General features: G+C 39.1%; 1 protein-coding gene across 1 annotated transcript in view; it reads left to right on the plus strand.

The window, feature by feature from the left end:
- The first annotated feature begins 18,546 nt into the window (after positions 1–18,546).
- calcr (calcitonin receptor) overlaps positions 18,547–26,978 on the plus strand; it is a 120,625-nt gene continuing 112,193 nt past the window's right edge. Inside the window, exon 1 of the mRNA XM_047384533.1 lies at positions 18,547–18,987. The gene's annotated coding sequence lies outside the window, so the exon portion shown is untranslated. The remainder of the gene's footprint in view (positions 18,988–26,978) is intronic.

The raw sequence follows: 26,978 nt of genomic DNA on the forward strand, positions 1-26,978 counted from the left end.
TGCGAATAAAACAATAAAACCCTTTGATTTCTCTGATAATAGATATTTATGGCAGAAAGCTGAATAAACACCTCGACCACTTGACTATAAATAACAAAGAGAAGCAAGTGTGCTTGGCTGCGCCTGGAAGGACCAAAGCTAAATCATCTGTTAGACAGGCTTATGATAGAGGCAGAGTTTGTACTAGTGCCTATGCTTTTTCTCAAAAGTGACATAATCCCAAAACCATTAAAGCTGTTCAGTAGAAACTGTTAATAATACAGCAGCTTGTATGAACTTCACTTTATCTCTTGGACCAGCTATTGCTTGTTTTACATCTCCTGTCCTTGAAAAGGATTCTAATGACCTCATGAATAATCTGTTTAGACTTAGCAGTTAACCTTTAATCAGAACAAATTGCTGTCTTTACCCTTAAGTAAGTGTTAATGTCATAGCCAAATAAAACATTTGCAGTAGTTAGGGATCTTGTCTGGATCATTTTTTATGGACATCAGACAAATTCATAAAATTTTGACTTTTTCATTGATTAGAAATGGTTATGTATGCTCAAACTTGCGTGCTTATTGTACACACAGAGTCTTCTCAGAGCTTGTCAGACAGTCGCCATAATCAGGTGCAGATATTAGGTTTTAGTTCTTGACGCACTTCAAAAATCAGATGGGTTGGATATAAGTAGGGGATAATAACTTACATGCCCCCTGGTGGTAGATTTACAAACAACTGCCAAAGTGAAATACAGTGGCACTTGGATATGGAAGCAAATCGTTACCATATTTCAAATGAAAAAGCATTTTCAGAAATGCTTTTTCATTTTAAGAATGTGGCTGCATTGTTTGACTCATAAATGAAATTAGCTATCAATAATCCTATTTGCATTTTAATTTTCTTCTTCAAGACTGCTCATTCTTTCACTTAATTAAAATGAAAAAGAAAAAGACATTTGAGATTTATTTTTCAAAATGTACCCCAGCAAATAGATACCAAAATTCAATTTGAAATGTAAAATTTGAAAATGAAAAAGCATTTCCAGAAATGCTTTTTCATTTTAAGAATGTGGCTGCATTTTGTGACTCATAAATAAAATTAGTAATCAATAATCCTATTTGCATTTGCATTTTCTTCTTCACGCCTGCACATTTTATGCCATAATCAAAAAGAAAACAAAGCAGACATTGCCTTTTCGTTTTCATGGTCTGCCCGCAAAATACTGCCCAGAACTCGAAAACGAAAAAGCATTCCGAGCTGCGGGCGCAGAAGAGTGACGTCAGCAGCCGCTCTTCCTCAGCTCCCTGCTGACCGAGCTACCCATCTTGTTCGGTGGGAAGTGCTGTGCACGTCTGCAGTGCATTACATTGCAAACGTGCCAAGAAATTGATTAAATTGCAGCAGGGTCGAGCTCAATTTGTGGCAGTGGCAGGCAGAAAACTGGTAGTTCCGGTGGCAGGTTGTGGCGGAACTGCCACAGCCTGCCACCGGAACTGCCACAGCTTGCCGCACGGTGGCACGGGATTCCACGAGGATGCCAGAAGATGCCAGACCGGCCGTAAAAGCTTGCCAATGCGGTTGCCGCTGTTTTTGTGGAAGCTGATGCTGATTATCGGCAAATGGGTTGTCATTGTTGTTATAGCCTGTTACCTTTACATAATGATTTCATTATTGATTATTATTTAATAAACAGCTTTAGACCCATAACATAAGGTGATTGTATTTACTTGACATGGAAAATAAATAGCACTATGTGTATGTGTGACGTGTTGAAAGGATGACGATTTATTGCACAAACAGCCGGTTTATTATAGAGCACGAGCGGCTATTCTGAATCGTCACTCACAGAAAAATATAAATAAATGCTTAAAAACACGCTGGATGTCCCAGGCCATAAGGATGCCACCGGAACTACCAGTTCTGCCTGTCACTGCCACAAATTGAGCTCGGCCCTGCTGCAATTCAATCAATTTCTCGGCACGATTGCAATGTAATGCAATGCAGACGTGCACAGCGCCTCCCACCGAGCAAGATGGGTAGCTCGGTCAGCAGGGAGCTGAGGAAGAGCGGCTGCTGACGTCACTCTTCTGCGCCCGCAGCTCGGAATGCTTTTTCGTTTTCGAGTTCTGGGCAGTATTTTGCGGGCAGACCACGAAAACGAAAAAGCAATGTCTGCTTTGTTTTCTTTTTCATTATGGCATAAAATGTACAGTCGTGAAGAAGAAAATGCAAATGCAAATAGGATGATTGATTATTAATTTTATTTATGGGTCAAATAACGCAGCCGCATTCTTAAAATGAAAAAGCATTTCTGGAAATGCTTTTTCATTTTAAAATTTTACATTTCAAATTGAATTTTGGTATCTATTTGCTGGGGCATATTTTGAAAAATAAATCTCAAATGTCTTTTTCTTTTTCATTTTAATTAAGTGAAAGAATGAGCAGTCTTGAAGAAGAAAATTAAAATGCAAATAGGATTATTGATAACTAATTTCATTTATGAGTCAAACAATGCAGCCACATTCTTAAAATGAAAAAGCATTTCTGAAAATGCTTTTTCATTTGAAATATGGTAACGATTTGCTTCCATACTTGGACACCTCTGTTTCAGGGTGCAAATATGCAAAAGAAAAATTTGAATTTAAAATTGTATTCAAAATTTGCATTGATTAATAAAGATATAAATGTAAATAATCATGTTTTCCTATGCTTTTATTACAATAGTAGAGTAATGAAAACAAATGTTCACGTCTATTATAAAAAGTGTTGGAAAAAATCTAGGGCTGCACGATGGAACAGTTGGTAGCACTGTTCCCTTGCAGCAAGAAGGTCCTGGGTTCGACTCCCGGCCAGGGGTCTTTCTGCATGGAGTTTGCATGTTCTCCCCATGCATGCAGGGTTCTCACCCGGTACTCAGGCTTCCTCCCACAGTTAAAAAAAAATTACTGTTAGGTTAATTGGTCACTCTAAAATTTGCTGTTGACATAAAATTCAGACCAGATGTCAGTTACAACCAGAGTAATCTACAGGTCCTTCTCAAAATATTAGCTTATTGTAATAAAGTTAATTATTTTCCATAATGTCATGATGAAAATTTAACATTCATATATTTTAGATTCATTGCACACTAACTGAAATATTTCAGGTCTTTTATTGTCTTAATACGGATGATTTTGGCATACAGCTCATGAAAACCCAAAATTCCTATCTCACAAAATTAGCATATTTCATCTGACCAATAAAAGAAAAGTGTTTTTAATACAAAAAACGTCAACCTTCAAATAATCATGTACAGTTATGCACTCAATACTTGGTCGGGAATCCTTTGGCAGAAATGACTGCTTCAATGCGGCGTGGCATGGAGGCAATCAGCCTGTGGCACTGCTGAGGTCTTATGGAGGCCCAGGATGCTTCGATAGCGGCTTTAGCTCATCCAGAGTGTTGGGTCTTGAGTCTCTCAACGTTCTCTTCACAATATCCCACAGATTCTCTATGGGGTTCAGGTCAGGAGAGTTGGCAGGCCAATTGAGCACAGTGATACCATGGTCAGTAAACCATTTACCAGTGGTTTTGGCACTGTGAGCAGGTGCCAGGTCGTGCTGAAAAATGAAATCTTCATCTCCATAAAGCTTTTCAGCAGATGGAAGCATGAAGTGCTCCAAAATCTCCTGATAGCTAGCTGCATTGACCCTGCCCTTGATAAAACACAGTGGACCAACACCAGCAGCTGACACGGCACCCCAGACCATCACTGACTGTGGGTACTTGACACTGGACTTCTGGCATTTTGGCATTTCCTTCTCCCCAGTCTTCCTCCAGACTCTGGGACCTTGATTTCCGAATGACATGCAGAATTTGCTTTCATCCGAAAAAAGTACTTTGGACCACTGAGCAACAGTCCAGTGCTGCTTCTCTGTAGCCCAGGTCTTGGGAATGTGGCACCTGTAGCCCATTTCCTGCACACGCCTGTGCACGGTGGCTCTGGATGTTTCTACTCCAGACTCAGTCCACTGCTTCCGCAGGTCCCCCAAGGTCTGGAATCGGCCCTTCTCCACTATCTTCCTCAAGGTCCAGTCACCTCTTCTCGTTGTGCAGCGTTTTCTGCCACACTTTTTCCTTCCCACAGACTTCCCACTGAGGTGCCTTGATACAGCACTCTGGGAACAGCCTATTCGTTCAGAAATTTCTTTCTGTGTCTTACCCTCTTGCTTGAGGGTGTCAATAGTGGCCTTCTGGACAGCAGTCAGGTCGGCAGTCTTACCCATGATTGGGGTTTTGAGTGATGAACCAGGCTGGGAGTTTTAAAGGCCTCAGGAATCTTTTGCAGGTGTTTAGAGTTAACTCGTTGATTCAGATGATTAGGTTCATAGCTCGTTTAGAGACCCTTTTAATGATATGCTAATTTTGTGAGATAGGAATTTTGGGTTTTCATGAGCTGTATGCCAAAATCATCCGTATTAAGACAATAAAAGACCTGAAATATTTCAGTTAGTGTGCAATGAATCTAAAATATATGAATGTTAAATTTTCATCATGACATTATGGAAAATAATTAACTTCATCACAACATGATAATATTTTAAGAAGGACCTGTAAATGTTACTCCACAATTGAAGCTATAGGTTAAAAAAAGATTCCACAGGGGAATAGTATTGAACACATTTACAAAACAAGGACAAGTTCAAGACGTCCCTTGACGTCACATGCATTGCTTGGTCATAATTTTGTCCCATTTTTCCACCAAAACTGTTTTTAAACCTTAATGGTTCTGGTGAGAGTCTTTCTATGTGCTCTGATGTTCAGTTATTTCCAAACATTTTTATTCTAGCATATTTACTTTCCTTCTCTGGAACCCAACCATTTTATTTTCCCGTTTTTGCTGTACAAGATCTCCGGGGAGCTGGTGCCTATCTCCAATGGTCTATGAGCAAGTGACGGTGTACACCCTGGATAGGTTGCCAGTCTATTGCAGGGCAAGACAGAGAAACACAGGACAAACAATCACCATTTAAGAGTTTGTTGGTGTATATTTGTGTGTGTTTGGGACTATTGTCTTACTTGGAAAGCCACACTCATTTCATCTGCAGATTCTCATAAAAATTATTCCTGGATAATTTTTTTATTCATCTTTCCTTCAATTGTATGAAGTCTAACATAACCATATGGTGTAAGGCAACCCACACCATGATGTTTCCACTTCCATCTTTTCTTTTGACATGGGGTAATGTGCAGAATCATTCTTCTTTCAATAATGGTGTGGGCAATGAAATCCATATAATTCATCTCTGGCCTTGTCTGACCAGATTATACTCACCCAGTATTTCACTTGGTTGTCCAAATCCTCTGCAGCTACCTTTTAACAAGCTTCAACGTGCTTTTCTTCGGCTGTGGAGTATAGTGCAGTGAGGGTGCATAGAGGCCATTGCTACTGAGTGTGTTACAGTTTTTTTCATAGGGAAAAAACTGTATGTTATACCTCCAGATCTTTCTGGAGCTCTCTGCAAGTCATCTGTGGCTCATGGACAAATCTTTTTATTATTAATTTGACTCCTTAGTCAGAAATATTATGAAGGGAACCTGGCGACGGCTGGTTTACGGTGAAATGATGCTCTTACAACTTACAGATTATGGCTTCAATGGGCCATTAGGAAGTTTAGAAATGCAGCTCTAATCACTGCTATTAGTATTTTTCACAACAGTAAGACGTTTTGTGATGGTCTCTTTGCTTTATGATTTTTACCACTTTGTGCAATAATTTGGTAATGAGAAACCTTTTTATGGGGCCATCGGTTAATATTAAACCATCTGATATCGATTTGCACATAGCAGAAGGGATGGTATCTAAATACTGACAGATTTTAACCTGCTACTTGTCTTTGTATGCCTTGTTGTTTATCCTTTTCTTTATGTTTTTGATACTTTTTTTTTCCTGTGTCACTCCAATTTTTTAACCCATAGCTACATTTGAACACTAACCTGTTTTGATATCTTTTTATGTGTGGCTTGTATGTGTGGATTTCATGTACATGGCCCTCTCTCCGGATGAGGATGGGGGCCATAGATCGGGGCGGGGGGTCGGGGTTGCTCAGGCTCAGTCACCAGCCCAGGCTAGCCAAACCCAGGTTCAGGTGCTGTGGTGGTCTGCTTGTCTCCACCACCGGAGGGAAGGGGATCACCTCCTGGGTTCGGGGGCTGGTTGCTCCTATGGGGTTTCGGCACCTGGACCTGGGAGTATAGAGTATGTATAGAGTGTGAGTGAGTGTACGACGTCCATTGTTGTTTGTCTTTACGTGGGGTGCATGGGAGTGAGTGTTTTTATGTGTACGCATGAGGGTGGAAATGTGTGATTGTGACTGCGTGTGCCTGTTTGTTTTGTCTGGTTGGGTCTTGGACTGCTCCCTCTCCTGGATCACTTTAGGCCCCCCATCAAATGTGGGGCCTATTTCCTCCCTGCCACACTACCTGCCGGTGGTTGGTGTCTCTGCACGTTGGTGTACTTGTGGTTCTTGGTGTCCGGGGCTGGGTGTTTTGGTGTGTGCTGGCTCACTCCTGGTGGCTGCTTGCCGAGGCCTGGACCCCTGGGCTCTGTCGGGCCTATGCTTGGGGAGTGATATGTCCCGGGGTCTTGGGTCTCTGGGTCCATGGCTGTATCTGCTCGGGCGTAGACGGCTGCCAGCAGGGCCTGTGGGCTTGTCGCTGCAGCTTCCTGGGGCTTCTGCACTGTGGCTGCTGGGTGGTTCCCCTGGGGCTCTCCCCTGCTCTTCTCTGGGGGGGTTGCGGTAGTCCCAGCGATGGTGCTCCTGGGGTTCCTGTGCTCTGGGGGGCCTTTGGATGTCTATGGTTCAGATCTCCTCCGTATCTGTCCCAGGTCCAGGAGGGGAAGGTCTGTGGCTCCTCACACTCGCTATTGCATATTCTTTATAGAGAAACCTTGTATACACAAGCACGCTCACAGTCAGAGCCACAGGTGTTTAGATTCAGGTGTTAACAGATACACAAATGTTCTATATTGAGCTACAGGTGGATGGTCTTGCCTGAGTTATAGAGCTCACTGAGATGTTTGACGTTTGAGATATTGTTTTATAACCTAATCCTGCTATAAACCTCTCAATAACTTTAGCCCTGACCCTATCTGCTGCGTTTTCTTGAGTTTCATGACACAGTTTGTTAATTAATTTTCACTTACAAAACCCCGAGGCCTTTATTGAGCATTAGAATTTATTCTGATATCAAATTCTTGATTGATTAGGTAACTCCCGAAGGAAGCTGGTTGTCCTTTTCTTTAAGGGTATCTTGTTAGCCATCCTATTAACTCTGATACCATCTTTCATGCCCTTGTGGAAGAAAAGCCTTCCCACAGCATGACGCTGCAACCACCATGTTTCAACATAAGAACAATGTGCAGTCCTCATTTTCTGCCACAGATAATGTTTTGCATTTAGATTCACTGGTGCCGCCTAACAGTCCAATTATACTGAGATTAAATTATACACAAGTAACTCTGCTAATAGTAGTTAGCTCTCAAAGTTATTGGTTGTAACAGGATCTGGATACAACTGCGTTGGACATCAGAGTTTTATTTAGAAAAAAGTTGAAAACCTAGGATAATTTTCCTTTGAATTCACAATTATGTGCTACTTTGTGAGAGGTTATCAGATAAAATACACTTAAGTTTGTAGTTTCGATGTGATAAAATGTGGAAAAGTTCAAAGGGTAAAAATACTTTTACAAGGCACTGTATTGTAGTTCGGAAATGTTTGGATCAATCTCAGAATGCCTTTTTGTTTTAGGTCAGACGTAAGGTTTCTTTTTTATTTGCAGTAAAACAAAGAGTGTTGTTTCAGGAGTAGCACAGAACATACAGAATGTCTATTTTAAGAGCCACCATTTCTTTGCCCTCAGTTTGGTCTGTTTAAAATGTAGACAAAACATGTTAGCTGGCCCGACATGGCATCAGAGTTTTCCTGACATCCATCACCCTCTGCCATGAAGTGGAATGTCTCTGTCCCCCCTCACAGGCAGAAGATTGATGTGTCTGGTGATGAGGGTCTAGGCTGTTCCTCACTGTCCATTTGGCCGTCAAATGTAGGAAGATGTCACGTGCTTAACTTCTGAGATGCTGTTAAGCTGAAAACAAGTTGGTTCTCAGAGAAATGCCAGCACAGGAAAAAAGATGGAGGAGAGATGAGTGTTCAAGTGCATAGGAAGGAGGCTTACCCTGTTCTCATGTTATTGAAGTCATCCTGCTGTGGGTGAGCAAAGGTACAGTAATTAATTTGTGAGGTGGAACTCTGACTGACACAGTCTGCATGACAAATCTGAGTTTTGTTAAAGGAGAAATTCTGACCTGCTTTGGAAGTTAAAGATTATTCTAATGGATATAAATGGTTATCTGCAGAACTTTGCGGTAACAACCAGGCTTTTGTTGTCTGAGAATAACGTCTCTTTTGCAGCAGATGACTCACTGCCGAAAATAAATCCACTCTTCCTCTCTGCTGCAAACATGCCACAATCGGTTTTCAGCAAGGTTTGGAAGATTAAAAATTATTTCAGCAGAACGAATAAATACAGATGCCTTTTTTCCTCCCCTCAAGTCAGGGTGTGTTTTATTTTTTGTTCTTTTCCAGCATAGTTGAACAGAGTTAAATGAAATAAATAAAAATAATGAGATTTCAATCTACGCAGGTGCGTCCTCTTCCTCTTCGCCTGTGTGCTTCAATTACCAAATTCCTGGAGGTCAAAGACTTTAAATTGAGCTGTGCTGCAGTTCTCTGCAGACTCAGCAGCTCAACACAGTGGCACAATTGAATTTCATGCTTAATAATGCATTTCTTAAATATATATTGGATTATTAAAAGATGACCTGCCGACTGCTCAGAGAAGGTTCAAACAGGTAAGCACAGGGTCATTAAATAATCCAACTGTGTTACACTCTTTCTTTTGTCTCTCTTCCTTAAGGTCAATATATATAAAAAAATGAACAAACCTCTAAAGGGTATTATCATCAATAATTATGAACAGTGGGAAGTTGATGGTTTGTTATTTATGTCAATGTCAATTTTATTTGTATGGCACTTTTAACAACACTTAATGTTGACCAAAGTGCTTCACATAAAGGTAACTACAAATGATATAACTACAGAAGACAGACATTTAGGCCATTAAAAGCTCACATTTATCTCAAAGCGTCAAAGGGAGTGTGACATTAAAGGCTTTCAGACACAGGAGCAAAAGTTGCCACTGCCAATATCATAGTTTCAGTGTGACAATGTGACAGTAAGCTTATCACCATATAGACACCATAGGCTGTTTTCTGAGTCAGAGCTGTTAGCGATCCTACCACTGAGATGTGCACTGGAATGAAGGAGGAGATGGGTTCAGCAGGAGGTTGGCACCTCAAGACAAACAGGAAGGCTGGAACGTTCAGACTGAAACAAAATGGACTGGCTGGTAAAGAGGGTGGATGGGCCAGTTATTTTTCCCTGTATACTGTAGATGATGGAAAGAGGTGAGGGCTGCACTGCAGTTCATGTGGAAATGGCACAACTTGAAAAGCTGAGGTGTTCCAACTATGTTAGTTTTGGAGGATATCTTCAGATATCGTTTCAAATTCAAGTCCGGACAGTGAGTCACTGTTATTTTGCACATTTTGTCATATTAAAATCTCACATTTAATGTATTTTCCTTTGATTTAACAGACCAAAACAAAGAAGCACATAACTTGACCAAGAAGGCCGTTGAGATCCATGGTAACTCTGAAAGAGCTGTAGACATCCATGACTCAGGTGGCAGAATCTGTTGAAGGGACAATTATTTGTCATTCAAATGTAGTCTTCATCAAAGAGTGGCAAGAGGAAAGCCTTTATTTGAAAGAAAGCCAGAAAAACTCCAGTTTGCTAAAAGATATTTCGGGGATCCTGGAGACATCAGAGTAGATGCTCTCATCACATGAGACCAACGTTTAACTGTTCGTTTATATATGCAAAAGGATTTGGGTGGCAGAAAATGAACACTGCACATTACCTTCAACACACAATCCCCACAGTGATGGCAGTGGCAACATCATTTTGCAGGGATGGTGTTCATCAGCAGGGAGAATCAGTGGTTGGAGTTGGTTTGAAGATGGATGGAGCTGAACCTAGGCCAATCCTAGCAGAAAGTCTTTTAAGGGCAAAAGACTTGAGACCAGAGTGGAATTTCAGCTTCCAGCTGGAAAACACCCTAAAGAAAACTGATGTCCATAGATGTTCTAGCTCCTGTCTGATTGAGCTTGTGGTATTTTGTAAAGAAGAATAGGCAAAAATATCTGTCTCTGACAGACTCATAAACCAAAAGATAGGTAGCTGTAATTACAGTGAAAGATTGTTTTGCAAAGCATCAACTCAGGTGAGCCTGGTTCTAATGGAGGTTTCTTCCTGTTAAAAGGGAGTTTTTCCTCTCCACTGTCGCTACATGCATGCTCAGGATGAGGGATTGCTGCAAAGTCAAGCCCAGTGACTGTCCACTGTCTACATGCTCATCCAGGAGGAGTGAATGCGGCAAGTCACTGACTGGATGCAATCTGCTGGGTTTCCTTAGACAGAAAAACGTTATCCAATTTGAATAAATAACTAACTCTGACTGCACTGTTCAATGGTTAGGACTAATTGGAATGTAAGTACCTAACTTTTGTGAAGTGCCTTGAGACGACATGTGTTGTGAATTGGCGCTATATAAATAAAACTGATTTGAATTGAATTTGCAATCCACAAGTTTCGAATTATAGTCTGTAAAGGTTTTGATAACAATGTATAATTTTCCTTTCACTTCCCTACTACTTTATGTTGGTTTATCACATCATATCCAATAGAATACATTTCTATTGGAAGTTTGTTGTTAACATGAAAAATGTTGAAGTTTTATAAATACATTCATGTTACAGGAAATGTTAGTCCCAGTTATAAGTAAGTTGGCTGATTAAGCTGGAATTCATTAATTAGCTTTTGTTTAGCATATTCAGTTGTCATCATCTAAAGGAAAATTATCTAGAAATTACAAAAGAAGAAAGACTAAAGCTAAGTGTAATCATTTAAAGCTACAGAGAGCCTCCAGCCCTACAAGCCAGAATAAAATCCCTATCTCCCCATTTTAATCTTTAAGGATCAGGGTCTTAATCTATTTATTTATTAGTTCTTAAGCAATCATGCTAACAAACATATTTTAAGAGTAACATTAACACTGCACTGATTAGTCAGATTATTAAATTGATTAAAATGTAAAACTCGAAGGATGCGCTGTTGGACTTTTATCCACCAGGGGTCACTAGAAACGAGCTGCCAATATAACACCCCTTCAAATGTTTTAAAAATCTTTTGTCCTATTATATTAACTGTACTCCTTGGATTTATGCTGGGATTTTACTGTTTGTAGTAAATCCAAACTATGAAGGTAGTAAAGATTACCTGTACATTTCATATTTTCCACTCTAAATTAGAAAAAGCAGATGGAGCCACAGTGAGAAGATAATTTACATTCTCATTTGATTAGCATTTTTTGAGGGCAAGCTGGTTTTAATTTTGCTGCACTTTGAAAATCTCAGCATTATCCCCAGGCTGTTTGTGCATCACTGACCAGCCATGAAAAGATTGTTTTTCAACCTTTTTACTTTTTATCCACTTTTTAAAACCATCTTATTGGTGCAATGAGATAACATACAAAAAACAAAAAACACTTGTGGTTTTACAGCTTTAATTCAGCAGCACACTCATCCTTCAACTCTTGGATTACCAATTCAGTCCCTGTTTGCTGCCTCTCCAGAGAGACAATTGATACTTGTCACGTGAAGTGTTCCAGTGTAATTACATTTGTGAGCATGCTGGGTGAAAGGCACATGAATAGTCATTAAATATATTCTTAATGCATGAATAGGGATGTTAGTAGCTTTAATGTGTTGTTTCAGAAATATGGTCCTAAACCTCAAACAACAAGAACAAGTGATCGTATCATGCAGTGAGAAATCCTGGAGTTTTTGTCTGCATTGGTGCATCTTTATATTTACACTCAGATACAAACATCAAAATCAAATATTGGTGACTAAAATACAACAGTAAATGTAAATTAATATTAACAACTCAAAAAAAGCATTTATTGTGCTGTGTCTGAGATGTCGACCTTTTAAAAATGGCTGTCTTTGTTTTCTTCTGTTCCAAAGTGCTTCTTCAAGAAGGAACTTTAAATATGTTCAATTATAACTGAGCTAATCCAAGGTGTCTGGGGATGACTCATGCTTTATATTAATAAAAAAGAAATTAATTAAAAACGAATCTCAAGATGGCTTATTTAGGAAGTGATATTGTAACACACTGAGAAAATCAAACGCGCTTCCTTTTTTTATGTTGTGCATAATAAGACTCACACCCCCACAGTGGTAAATGTGCACCACTCTCAATCTTTGCAGCTTGCTCTACTGTTTTCTGAAGTGTTTCCAAGATACAGTCATACACAAATTCCTTCACGAAGAAAGTGATGCAGTGACGTTAGAATAATATTAAAATGAACACATCCAGTGCCTTGCAAAAGTGAGCTTAGCAACTGATGTTTTTTATATTTTGTCATTTTACAACCCAGAATCAGAAAAGTGTGACATGCATTTTTATGCACCTCACTTGGTGTCAATATTTTGTAGAACCAGCTTTCATTGCAAGTGAAGTTGTAAGTGTTTTGGAGTATGTGTCAACCAGTTTTGCACTTTGAATTTTTTACTTATTCTTTTTTTTTAGAATAACTCAAGCTCAGTCAGGCCAGGTGGAGAGCTTCTGTGAAAATGAAATTTTAAGTCTTGCTTCAGATTCTCAAATGGAATTATGTCTGGACTTTGACTGGGCCATTCCAACACCTGAATAAGCTTTGATTTAAACCATTTCATTTTGGTTGTATGGTTAGGGCTACTGCCCAGCTGGAAGGTGAACCCCAGTGTCAAGTCTTTTGTAGTTTCTAATTTGTTTCTTCCAGGGTTACTGTGTATTTAGCTACAGCCATCTTCCCATCTACAGCTTTGCTGTCCCTGCTAAAGAAAATAATCTGCACATCATGACACTGTAACTGACATTTGTCTCTGTGGGAACGATGTGCTCAGGGATATGTGCAGTGGTAGTTTTCTCCAACATAAAACTAAACATTTAATTTTTATTTCACTAAATTACCTTCTTCCACATGTCTGCTGTGTCCCATACACGGCTTGTGGCAAGCTGCAAATAACACTTATGACTTTCTTTAACAATGAAACAACAATCAGTTAAGGTGGGAAGCCATGTCTGTGTAGGTGTTCAGTTGTGCAATACACTTCCCATGTTCAGATGATGGCTTGAACAGAGCTCAGTGAGATATTCAATTCTTGGGATATTGTTTTAAAGCCTAACCTTGCTTTAAACTTCTCCACAACCTTAACACTGACCTGTCTGCTTTTGTCCTTGGTCTTTAAGATGCTGTTTGTTCACTAATGTTCTCTAATGAACCTCTGAAGCTTCGCAAAAGCACCAGAATTTATCCTGAGATTAAAAAACACATATGTTGAGTCTATTTGCTAATTATGTGATCTCTGAAAGCAATTGGTTGTCCTGGATTTTATTTAAGGGCATCAGAGTAACAAAGGATAAATTAAAATCATTTAAAAAATTTATTAGTAAGACATTTTTTAAAACAATTTTTCACTTCCCAAACAACACAAAAATACAATAAAATACATTAAAGTTTGTGGCTGTAAAGTGACAAAATGTGAAAAAGTTTAAGGTGTATGAATACCTTTGAAAGAAACCGACATTTTGGCACTGAATCCTTATCTCCTTCATTCTTGCAGTAAATGTCTTCCTTATTCCCATAAAACAGACCCCTCTTCTGCTCAGTTTCTCTGTTTCATCCATCCTCCACTGTCCATCATCACCCAAACTGACCATAATGAGGGGATTCTCTGAACAGGACTTGCCTTTTTATGGAAGTGTCCTCTGACCGCAGTACAATCATAGACTTAAAATGTGTAACAGAGAAAAAAAAAAGGCCTCCTGCCAGGAGTGGTGCTTTCTATCATTCTGGTTTTTTACTGCAAGCTGTGAAAAAGCGTAAAGAGGTATGACATAAAAGGCAAACGAGTTACTCACGGAGAAAACATCAAATACTTCTTTTTGTTCCTGTTTTATCTTTATAGCATAGTTAAGAAACTAATGGGCTGATTGCAGAGCATTGTTAAAATCATCTGATGCATCCCCATTCCCAGTTACAATGTACATGCAGACAGCCATGTAAATGGCGCTGACAAAGGGAAATGGTTTTTCGGGGCTGGGAGATTGCTAACATTCCCAAGTAGATTGTGTTTGTCCACTCCTCTTCTTCTCCCAGGTGGAAGCTCTGTCTGTTGTACTGGTTTAAACGCAGCACTGTTTGTTTGCCGATTGCACAGCTTTAAAAATGACAAGCTCATCATGCCTCTCAATGCTTTAATGTGTTATAAATATGCAGCAACATGTTCGGCGCCGCTCTGCCTCCATGTGTGTGAACGTGTCCATGCGTACGTATACGTGGGCGACACACAGAGAGATGAATGTTGAATGTGTGATGACAGGAACTGCAGGAAAACAGCTGCTTGTATTGTAATTAGCAGCCATGCAAAGAGAGAGATGAAGAACAAGGAGATAACAAAATGAAAAGACTTCCTCTATTTTAAGGAGCTCCCTGTGGAGTTGGTTTCAGAGATGTTTTTCTGTTTTATACATCAGCTAAATGCCAAACTGTTTGGTATTGACATCAGCGGCTGTCAATACCAAACAGCAAATGATGGTGGCTTTAATAGAGAGACCAACTGCTTTGTCGATGTATGATTAAAAAAAAAAAAACGGTGTTTGGAAAATTACTCTTTTAGGAAAATTACTTAAATGGCATGGATGTTGAAGTGATGCCACCACTAAGAAGCAGCTGAAATGTTCAAGAAGTTGTGTGGCCTAAATCCACTGAAAGCCCAATTAAAGAGTAAGCTGAGCACAAGGCAGGGAGCACAAAATTAACAAATCTGGAAACTGAAAAAAGCAGCAACAAGGAGAAAGAGATATTTATTTTTACCAGTTTAAAAGGATTAACTAATGCCATCCATCCATCAATCCATTTTAAATCTCCTCTCAGTGGAACATTTCCAAAAACTTCCAGAGAAAACTCCTCCTTTGGCGTCCTGATCAGATGTCCTTTCCTTGTGATGGAGAAATAGCTCTTTTTGGAGCTTCTCCAGATGATAGGTTCCTCACCTTAACTTTTTAGCTAGCTTTTTTCAGCATCTTCCTAAATCACTAAAGAGGGGAAAAAACCTACATAAATTGAAAAGCGAAATTATAGAATAAGATAAAAAAAAAAATCATAAAAAAAGCATTAGACACTAACAATTTTGAGGGTAAAAAGCAAAAAAAAAAAGTCCTTTTATTTATTTTTTTTGCCTTTTTTAATTGAAAACCGTATTTACCTTCTTGACGAAACATCAATATACTAACAGAGTGCTGTCTAATAGAGGCTTCCTCCAATCTGCTGCAAGAAGAACCAGCACAGAGGGCCATCCTGCCCACTGCAATAACCTTTGGCAATGCAAGTGTTGTGATTTGACTCTTTGTTTGGTTTTTGTTTTGCCTGCTTTTGTTTCTCTGAAATAAACTGGGCACCTTTCACTGGCCAGAGACCAGGTTATCAGCATCATAAAAACTTTGGAGAGGTGCCATAACAAGAGCCTTCTTATCTGGAGGTGGAAGTAGAAGACAGCCAGAAATATACTCCTACTGACTATGGTTGGCTTTGCTCTCTTACTATTTGGGAATTTTGGTTCTTATATCAAACTGGCAAAAACAAAATCTTCCACCATCCAGATATTCCAGACTGCCCCATGTCATGTGATTCTGTTTGGCATTTCATGAACAGGATTTGAAGGTGAAGTGATGTGGGGAAAGGATTCTCATTTGGAAACCTCAGGGTCTCATTATTGCTCTGCAAATGATGTGATCACGTTGGCCTTTTCACTTGAGAAGAGAAGATGGACAGATGGATAGGGGCAATCTCTACAGTAGTGATGGTGCTGGATCTGTTTTGGTAAAACAGAGTTGAACATTCTGTCTATTTCCCAATCCTTACCTATTGTCATGAGATGTAGATCATGCATGAAAAAGATCCTAGATTGGGACTGCAGGAATAAACTTGGGGAGCTCTGGGGAGCTTGGAGTAGACCCATCACTCATTCACAGCGAAACGAGTCAGCTGAGGTTGGATGGGCATCTGACCAGGATTCCTTGTAGGTACCTCCCTTTGAAAGATTTCCAGGCATGTCTCACAGGGTGGACGCCCTGGGCTAACACAGAACTTGCTAAACGGTCTTTATATCCCTACTGGCCTGGGAAGGCCTTGGGATCCCTTGGAATTAGTTGGAGACTGTCTCAGGGGATAGGGACACTGCACCACGTGTCAAAGAGAAGTCATCATTACTGAAAGTTGCACCTTCAGCTCCCTCAGACATCTTCCTTTATTGGATCATTTATTGTTTCATCTTCTTTCAGGTGTCAAACATTCCTAACTTTGATCTCTGATAAGAATTCAGATTCAGAGCAAATATGGCTTTGTAGAGATAGCTTCTGTCAATATTTTCTCATGTTAACATAAAGCAGAGCCGATTTTTAGCAGTGCTCATTGCCTCAAGCTTTAAAATGTCAAAAAGGCAGTTATTGGGGTCATCATCTTTGATCATACTAAAACAGAATATTGGAACGACATTACTGGGAAACTTGAAAATATTTGTAATGCATGTGCACTAAGGGATTTGTCGGGGCTGGACAATTTGGCCACACAGTGTACTAATGGTAAAAAAACGATACTGCAGATCTACATAGGTCTGGATTCTCACTGTGACAACTGTGGCAGTGATGATGGGGTCACTATAATCCATTTGGTTTTACATGCTCTGCTTCAAATGTTCTATAGGGAAGTAAGTTTTTACATCCTGTTGTTGGCCTGAATTGACCCATAACCCTTTATTTTCTTACTCTTTGGCACAGTACATGAAGATGAAAAACATATTAACTAAAAACAATGTGACTAAATCTTTATTATTGTGTATATTTTAGTATTATTGACTATATATTTGGTTTATTATGTTGTATTCCTATCTATTTTATTTTATTCTAGTTTACATTTTCATATTTCTCGCCTAGATAATTGGACAGTACTTGTCACCCAAACCGGTGTGCAATATTTTTGATATGGAAGACAGCTGCCCCTCCCTCCCTCATTCATCAGCCTCAAGATGTGATGTTTCTTCTCAGTCTTGTAATTATAAATTTTTCTTTTCATTATTATTATTTTTGATGAGATCTGGGGTACTTCTCTGACACATTACCAAATTTTTCGATTCGCCTGCTGCATTGTTGTTTGATCCATTTTCTATGGCTTTGACAATTTATTTTTTACGATGAGCTCCAAGTCTCTGAGCTTGGAAGGCCTTCTTGGCATAACTCGAATCTTTAGCACTCTCAATAGATTAGGTTCAGGCCAAGACTCTGACTGCACCATTCCAAAATAATATTACTTCCAGTCAAAGAAACATGTTGATCAAATAAAAATATTACTTTAGGACTAAATCTGCCAGGTGTACGGATAATTTTTGGTTTTAACAGTATATAAAACTAGACTGTAAAAATAATCTGGTAAGTTACCAATATGGGCTGCACAGGGAAGTCTGGAGGAAAAGTAGAACACTCAAATCGAAAATGGACACCAGCATAAGACATGGCTCCTCAAATCATCACTGACATTACACTGGACCTCAAACAGCTTGGATTTTGTGCTTCCACCCTCTTTCTCCAGACTTTTCAAAATTGTCTTTCATCTGAAACAACTGAATAACTCTGCAGTCATTTTTGCACCTCTGACATTGTCTGGTTCAGTAGTTTCTTAGGACAGGGAATCTGACAGTTGTAACCCATGTCCTGGATACAAATGTGTGTGGTGGCTCTTGACTCAGTAATACTGCTTGGATGTCCTCCAGGTTCTTGACTGCAGTTTGGTTCAATATCTTGTCAAGGTTACAGTTATCCCTGTTGCTTGTGCACATTTTTCTACCACATATTTCCTTCCACTAAACTTTCCATTAAAATGCTTGACTACGGCACTCTGTGAACACCCAACTTCTTTAGATATGACCTTTTTGTGGCTTATCCTCCTTGTGGAGAACGCAAATCTCTGCTGCATAGCAGTCTCCTTCATGACTGTAGCGCATAACATAATTCTGCTTTGAATCTCGTATTTTATTAGATTTGGGTCATATTTTTCCCTTTCCCCTTTTTAATATGTATGAGTTTCACTTCTTTAATGGATTTGCTGTGATAAATTAACTTTTGGACGACATTCCAGTTTAAAGAGATGCACCTATTGTTCACACTCGACAACCACAGACCAAACGCAAAGAGCAAAATTCACTTTTTTTCTGTTTCTCCTGTGTTTGTTTTAATAGGCTACCAGTGTCCAGAGGAGGGTCCAAACCGTGCGCACAGCTGCTGCGAACCGAGGCTTCTCCTCGCTGCGTGTCTCAGACACACGCAGGCAGGCAGGCAGGCAGACAGACAGAGGTAAGGCGAGGAGGAGCTGCAGCTCCACAGGACCATCCGTTTAAATGGGAGGCAGGTCATGCGCTTGGAATATACCGGGCGGTGAACTGTCAAAGCTCTGAACAGCGACAGCACACCTCTCCTCTCCGCTGCTCTCTGCCGGGCACTGCAGTTCATTAACTCATCTTATGAGAAGAAATAAATAAATCTGGAAATCAGCGCAAAACTGCTGCAGTAGCGAGGTTTATGTGATTTTTTCCTGTGTTTTTCCCTGGATAAAATGAAATAAAACTCATGTTTCACCTACGCTACTTGAAATAGCGCAGAATCCTTGAGCCGTCGGTCGAGGAGGACTTCTCCTTTCGCCTCTATAATTCTCTCCCCGGAGCTGCATCCTCTGAAGTCTGTAAGTCAACAGAGATTTTTTCTTCTCTAACTTTTTTTTTTTGTATTTACGTGTTTTCTTGAAAACATAAAAAAAGATTTATGAGCTAGTAATATGGCTAAGCTTAATAATTCAAAAGACATATTTTGAATTTCCGTGCACATGGAGGAGATGCTGGATGGATTTGCAGAAGTAGATTGAAGCTGCTGATGCAAAACGAACCACTTGGATATTTTCTCATATTTATGTTGCAGCTGGATTTATAAGAGTTGCTTGTATAGCTTGCAAGCAGTAAAAATAGGTTGTAATCATTCAATGTTGCTTTATGGCTCTATCAAAGAAATTAAGCAATTTTTTAAGGGACCTCTTCTATAGGAATGCTGATTGACTTGGTCTGTAATTGAGGTTAATGTTCAGGAATACCACACTCTGATTTTCCACTGGTAATGGAGACACATTTCTGGAGAAACTTTCAATAACTATGGTAAAAAAGAAGTCTAGAGATATTCCAATCATGCCCCTGCTGCACAAAGTCAGAGAGAAAGTGAAGGTGATTTCCTTCATCTGTCAGGCACAAGTGCAAACATGCAAGAAACATGTGTGGTGCTGTTCAATTCTCACACAGCCCGCTCCTGGATCTTCGGTGATAAATAATTAGAGCCAAGATGAAGAACCACACTGATTAAAGGTTAATGCATGCAACCTTTCTGTGCCTACTGTTATTAAAGACAAGAAAATAACACAAAGTCTGTGTTTAAAGGAAGGAACCTCCTTTCTTATTTGCACTCAGAAAGTGTGACATTCATGATTTACAATAACCCTAAACCTCCTTCACCACTTCGGTGTGCAGGTTTTTAAATCAAGCTTCATGCCTGTTGCTCCATATTGATTAACTAAGTCACATAAGGGGGGAAATAGGCATTCCTTCATGGATGCACCGCCCACAATCCACAAACAAAATAAGACCAAATTCTTCCCAAATGCTGCCCCATTTCAGTCTCCAGTCAAGTCAGAAAATAGTGTTTAAATTCAGGAAGATGTCTGTAGCTATATCAGGGATATTCCTTTGGTATATACCGCCATGTTTAGTGCAACAGCCTGTGCCATCAGGAGTTTTATTAGAGGCTTAATCAGCATCAGGGAGCAGAAAATATGGAATCTCTGATACGCACCAGCAGTGCAACACAGAGGAGGACAGGAATAGCAGCAAACACAATCAGGCTGTCAGTGAAGGGACAGGAGGGAGAAAGGGACAGCCATAAGTGGAGATCTGTACAGGCAGGCATGCTCAGATATGCAACGTGCCATGCAGGGAGCTGGACTTGACTGGCAGCGTGTTCATCTGTTTTCTGGTGGCTCAGAGATAACTGTCATTCATCAAGCTGTGAGTGAGCGTTCCGTCTGGGTGTGGGTCGACCTGGCCACAAGATCAGAAATATCTGAATGGGCAGGCGTAGTGGAGATGGGAGTCTAGAGAGCTGCATGAAGATAAAAATGGATCTTATGAAGGCTAGCGGGAGATGTTTTTAATTTTATTATTGATTTGAACTTATAAGAAAAAGTTCAAGATTATTTTAAGTGAGGTTTTCTTAAAATGTTATAAACAGTTTTACCCTCATTAGCCATCTTATCTGCAGTAGAAAACTCTTGAGATTGTGTGTTTGTATACTGTAAATCCAGATTAGTTAGTCCAGGCTAATTCTAATGGTCAATCAGAGGGGTTCCACACCAAAGTAGATTTCTACTGTCCTCAAGAAACTCCAATCTCAAAATCATTGAAGCCTTATGTGTAAACACTGTTTTATTAGATGGTTATTTGCACAGAAGTTCATAATTATTTACACAGGAAATGGAGGTTGGAGGTGGAGGTGGGTACTGAGAATGGTATCATGTTTGTGGATGCAAAAGGACCTAAGTGCAAAGCAAGGCTGTGGCAAAAATGAAATTTTAATAAGGAAAAAATAAGGTAATTTTCAAATGTATTCTAGGGAGGAACAGGTCATGGAACTTCAGAAGAAATGACCGGGATAGGAACAGACATGATAAAGGAAGTCAACAGTAAAAACAGGCGATGAACAAAGACAACTAGTGAGCATATTTACTGAGGAAGGGGAGGAAAATGACACATGAACCAGAAGAGCTAATCAAATGAAATGAGAAGCAGCTGAGGCAGAGAGAAGGTAGAGTAGCTGAAGGAAGCAGACTAATTATCCAGAGCAGAAACACAGGGAATAACTCTAGATGTCTCTAGATGTTAAAGAAGACTAAACCACAAAATAACTAATAAGAATAAAACTCCTAACAAAGATTAGCACAGAGAAATAACAAGAAAGGAATGGCCAAATACACACACAACCGAAAATCAAAAGCCTAACTCCTGAGGATTGTGACAAACGGAGCACGTATAGTGTTTTCAGAGTACCTGCCTGTAATAAAGTGAAGAGGTTTAAAAAGCAAAAATGTTTAATGTTTTTACACTGTCTTTTATTTCTATTAGGTAGGTTCTTTGGCCAGAAATGCCCATTCCATGCTCAGTACTTATTTTACAGGCAAATAACTGGTGGTTCAACATATCCTACCTTTGTTTGTTGTGTAAATAAGCATAGGCTTGTGTATAAATAAACAGGACAACGGCTTAAAGGTTCATAAAATGCATTCACACAAATCTATCTCTATCGGTCTAGCATCCATTAACTAATCTGTAAAAAAAACATTAGTTACCTACTTAAGGCAACATATCACCTTCTTATACCCTTTCCACAAATATCCCGAACTATCCCATTAAAGCTTTCTGCAAATGCCAATTGTTTTGTGCTGTGGTGTTTGGTTTTGGGCAATGGTCCCACTGTCATTATGTGGCATGTAGATTAGTTTGCTTGAACAAACATGATTTACACACTTCCCAAACGTAAAGGCACAGCCACACAAACTCAAATTCTGTGTTCTTCCATGACCCTCTAATACGTACACATGCACAAAGTCATCTAATTGACTCCTATCACTCAGGGAAGTTTAGCTAATGTGCACTGCCCGTTGTTAGTCCTTGGTATTAATAAGGCTAATGGTTCATGTTTTATTCATAGATGCATGCAGTAGCCCTATATGTCACTCCTTCCCTGTATCTGAGCCTCATAATTATTGATATGATGAAGAAGTCAATTAACTGTGAAGGGCAGTTGACACTTCTCACACTGCCTAACACCTCCTTAGTAAAAGATATCATAAGAACATCATTTGAATTAGTGTGATTAGATCCAAGAGGTAAAAATGCTGATAAAGCAGAAGCAGCCAGTTGGATTATATATTTTATCAGAAACTCCAGATTCTAAACAAATATGATACCTGCGCCTTCCCCAGTCCTAAATGTGTTCTAGATTTGAACTAATCAAAATTGTCCACACTAATAAAAAGAAATGTGAAAATAGGCCTTCAATTTAGCATCCAGCCCTAAAGCTGAGAATCAGCTACACATTTCAGTGTCATTAGCCACCTGCAGAGTAAAGCTTTATTTTACCTACATAGATTACACTGTGCATTTATTTACCAAAGGAGAATCAAAAACTCATTTATAAAAACATTTTCTCATTTTCTGGTCATTGTTCGTGCTGCAACCCCAGGCTGCACTGCCCTGGGTGGTGAGCCATATCAAAAACTACCACTGATTAGAGATAGTTGTTTTAATTTATAATATACATTCCAATAAAGGGAATATTCCTGAACATTTCAGTGTTGTCTTAACAATGATCTCTTACACCCATTCCTAATTTGTCATAATGTTAATGTTCACACTGTAAGTTACAGAACAGATTTCCTTCAGATATAGAAGCAGTAAACTATGCATTACAGCATACTATTTTAATAGTATGCTGTAACTGTCTTCATGAAATACTTGGTATACTTTTTGTTTTGTCTTGATGTGCTGGTTTTGTCTAAATATGTGTTTATATTAGCTGGTTTGAAAAATGGACATGTACAGTAAAACATTTTTTCTTTTTGGTTTTTATAACTTCTTCTGATGTGTTTTGTATAGACTAGATAATTGCGATTTGGCATGACATTGCTGGACTTTGTATGCTTTTTTTCTACAGTTATTCAATGTTTTACTGATATAGGTATGATATTTGTATAAATTAATATGATTTGTTTTGCTAAAGAAACTAAACATAAATTTTCCCATTGGTTGCATTCAACTCCTTTCTCATTCAGGCGAATGAAAGGCCCCCATCTGATCTGGAGTTCCCTTTGTTAGCAAGCCATGTTTTAGGCTACGACAGACCCAAGAGGGTGGTTTAACCTTTTCGATTATATGTGCCAGTAGTGTTAAAATCAAAGATAGATCTATTTATGCTACTATTGATGTATCATTTGGCAGCAAATGGCTGAGCCTGTGTGAAGTGATGAACACACTTTTAGAGACACTAAAAGGAAAATAAATTCAAATATTGAGCAAGCTGGACTGGTAGTATTAAAGTTTAGTTAAAGCTACCATGCAGACTGTTCTGTAAAATTAAACACATTTTAAGATATAGTGTCACCTATTGAACAAAATGCTACTGTCAGCTTTTCTTTTAGTTTTGCTATTATGTTGTAAATTGTAATATACATTCCTCTGGTGACATCACATAAGGCATTAAGGACCTGTTCAGGCAATGGTTCTTTTGAGTACACATTTTTCCTTTGGTTATTTTGTTCTTCACTCATGTTTTGAATCAACCATATGCTTCAAGAGCATTGAACAATTGCACAACTGATGCAAAATGTTACTAGCCCCACCATGCATGCACATGGAGCACAGCCTACACCGTCGTCATCTTTCCAGTCGACAGTAGAGGGAGGAAGCAAGAAAGAATTCACTTCCCTCTGCATTTAGAAAGAGAGAGTTTGTTTGGGTAGGCTAAAGTAGTGTGAGCTCAGACGGCATGCAGTGCCACTTTACTGGCAAAGTGCGCAACTGTTTAACAAGAAGAAATATAAACAAATCAATAATACTGAAAGAATGAAGGCAGTCATCATCTCCTCATGGCTTGGTAGGAAACACCTAAGACTGCAGCCTTGTAAGCTAAATGCGACTTGAAAACTTTAGCAATGTTGAAATCTGTGCAAAGTTGCTCCACTGCCATTTTTGTGCTTCTTGTGATGTCACTGACCCAGATAAACATGAATGAGAATTAGCCGTTTATATAATCATGCAGCGGAAATTTAAAATTCATTACCCAGCTGTGTATTTATTGTTAATGTTCATTTGATAGCAACAAAAAATAGGCTGCTATGTACCGCAAAAAGCTGCAGTCTGATACTCTTCTCTTGTTTGTCCGGTATGAGTCAGATAACTTTATTCTTGCATTCAGGCTCTTGTGGATGGTCCTCCAAGCATAAAAGAGGATCTGCTTTAATTTCACATCTGTTTCAGTTATATCCGCCCTGTTAAGCTGTTTGCCAAGAGCAGGTGGCTGGATTTAGCGTTGAAGGAGCTTGCAGTCTTTAAATATGATTTGAGGCTGGAACTCAGAGAAGAGGAACCCATGAAATTAATGAGAGGAGAATGTAATTATCCGAGCATCACTTTTCGTGTAATACAAGTGAAACCGTGTGTTTAATGCTGCTACACATGCAATCTGAAATAGTGCTGAATCCACAACACTTCTGATATTGAGCAGCTGAAGTGTTATCAATAGGTGGTGCTAGAATAGAACAGATAACTGAAGCCTTGGTAAACAGAGGCCTGTGCAGACAGATGAAGGAGAGAATGTATCTGTGAAAAAGACAGACACACTCACAGAATGATTTCTCATAGTTCAATATTATCATTAACATGTCTGTGTGCCTCCTCCGGCTTGTTATACCTTCTCCTTCAATAATACCTGAATTCAAGCTGCCGATTGAATTCACTGCAGCTGCACAGCTGGTGATAAAACGTGCTTCCCCGCTGGCCGGATTTATTGAATGTTCCCAATCTGAAATCATGAAGATTTATTAGCCATGCCAGCGGGTGTGCACTTTCACATAACCTTTCAATTATTTTATTGTACACAAGTCATTACACATATTTATTACAAGGGAAATACAAAAACAAATCATATTACAGGTTTAAAGACTTAAAACACAATTTGTCAAATTCAAAGCCTTCCCTGGGGTGTGGTGTGACTAAAAGATGCTGGAGGAGCTCATTATTGAATGGCTCAAGGTCTGTGCAAACAATTGATTTAACCATCCTTTTAGCAAACAAATTCAGTTCTCTATTTGATTTTCTAATTTTCTGCAGACTAATAAAATATGTTGACCCTCCTAAACACAGCAAATTGTCTGGTCATGCTCTAGCACACAGACAAAAAAAACCCAACTATTATCAACTATTCTAATTACTGTTATCCTTATTTCAGTATGGAAAAAATGTAAGATCAATATACTTATTTAGACAGAAAGGATGTGAGCCAACCTATTTATCTGACTTCTGAAGTCACCTGATACAGACGTAAACCATACTTTTATGATTTTTATTTCTAAATCACTTTGCAAAGCATGCATGCTTTCCCATTCTCTTCACAGTCATGCATCACATTGTGTTGTTTTCATTAAATCAAATCAAGATAAATGAAGTCCGTGATTTTAACAGGATAAAACGTGAAAATGGTAAAAAAAAATATGAATACGTGTTTTGTGTTAGTTTCATTTCCTTTTCATCTCTTTTTGCATCTTTTGATTGCTTTGAGAAATACCTCTATCTCTTGATTCCCTCTCCATCCTTCCTCTTTTCCTCTAAATTCTCTCACCTTCTCGCTCTTGTCTGATTGGAAAATACTCTGCGAGAGGTTTTTTTGTGTCTTAATGTCAACCTCTGTGGCAGCCATCTGTCATGCCGTCAAGGATGGGCATAACCTGGGGTTACTGACACTCATGGCTTGTCTGGAAAAGTCTCTTTTTGAAATCAAAAGCACATTTTATTCTTCTTATTTCAAAAAGTTGGTCAAAAACTAAAGTTAGAGTTTTTAAGTTGAATAAAAGTACATTTTTACAATTTTTAATGTTCTGCTTTTGTTCTTTAGTTTTTAAACCAGGTAGATGTCCAGGTGGATGTTTATGGACCTATTGTTGGAATTAATTAAATAAAATTTTGACTCAGTCTTGAAATTCAGTACTAAGCTGTCTATAAATGCACATACCTGAAATTATTCCAGCAACAAATGATGATCTTTTATGCTATTGTGAAAGTACATCACATTAGAGAACACATGAAATCATTAGGGAAGTACACCCCACAATCATGTGCTGTATCACCATCACTGTTACATACCCAAACAAATATAACATGGCAAACACCCTCCCAAAACACACTCAATCAACAGCAAGATGGAAATAAACATTGAATGCTAATCTCGTCCTGATCTTATTAATTGGACCAATGCAGAAACAAATCGGCATGTTAATGATGATATATCATGCAACACTGAAAGAATAGATGGACACATTTTGCAGAAGTATAGAAGAAGTGTAGTGCCTTGCAAAATTATTAATTCCACTTTTTCACATATTGTCATGTTACAACCACCAATTTCAATGTATTTTATTGAGATTTATGGGATAGACTACATTATTGTTTTGTACACTGCTCAAAAAAATAAAGGGAACACTTAAACAACACAATATAACTCCAAGTAAATCAAACTTCTGTGAAATCAAACTGTCCACTTAGGAAGCAACACTGATTGACAATCAATTTCACAGCTGTTGTGCAAATGAAATAGACAACAGGGGGAAATCTTTGGTGATTAGCAAGACTCTCAATAAAGGAGTGGTTCTGCAGGTGGGGACCACAGACCACTTCTCAGTACCTATGCTTTCTGGCTGATGTTTTGGTCACTTTTGAATGTTGGTGGTCCTTTCACACTCGTGGTAGCATGAGACGGACTCTACAACCCACACAAGTGGCTCAGGTAGTGCAGCTCATCCAGGATGGCACATCAATACAAGCTGTGGCAAGAAGGTTTGCTGTGTCTGTCAGCGTAGTGTCCAGA

Source organism: Girardinichthys multiradiatus, chromosome 13, assembly GCF_021462225.1.
Source record: "Girardinichthys multiradiatus isolate DD_20200921_A chromosome 13, DD_fGirMul_XY1, whole genome shotgun sequence".
Lineage (NCBI taxonomy): Eukaryota > Metazoa > Chordata > Actinopteri > Cyprinodontiformes > Goodeidae > Girardinichthys > Girardinichthys multiradiatus.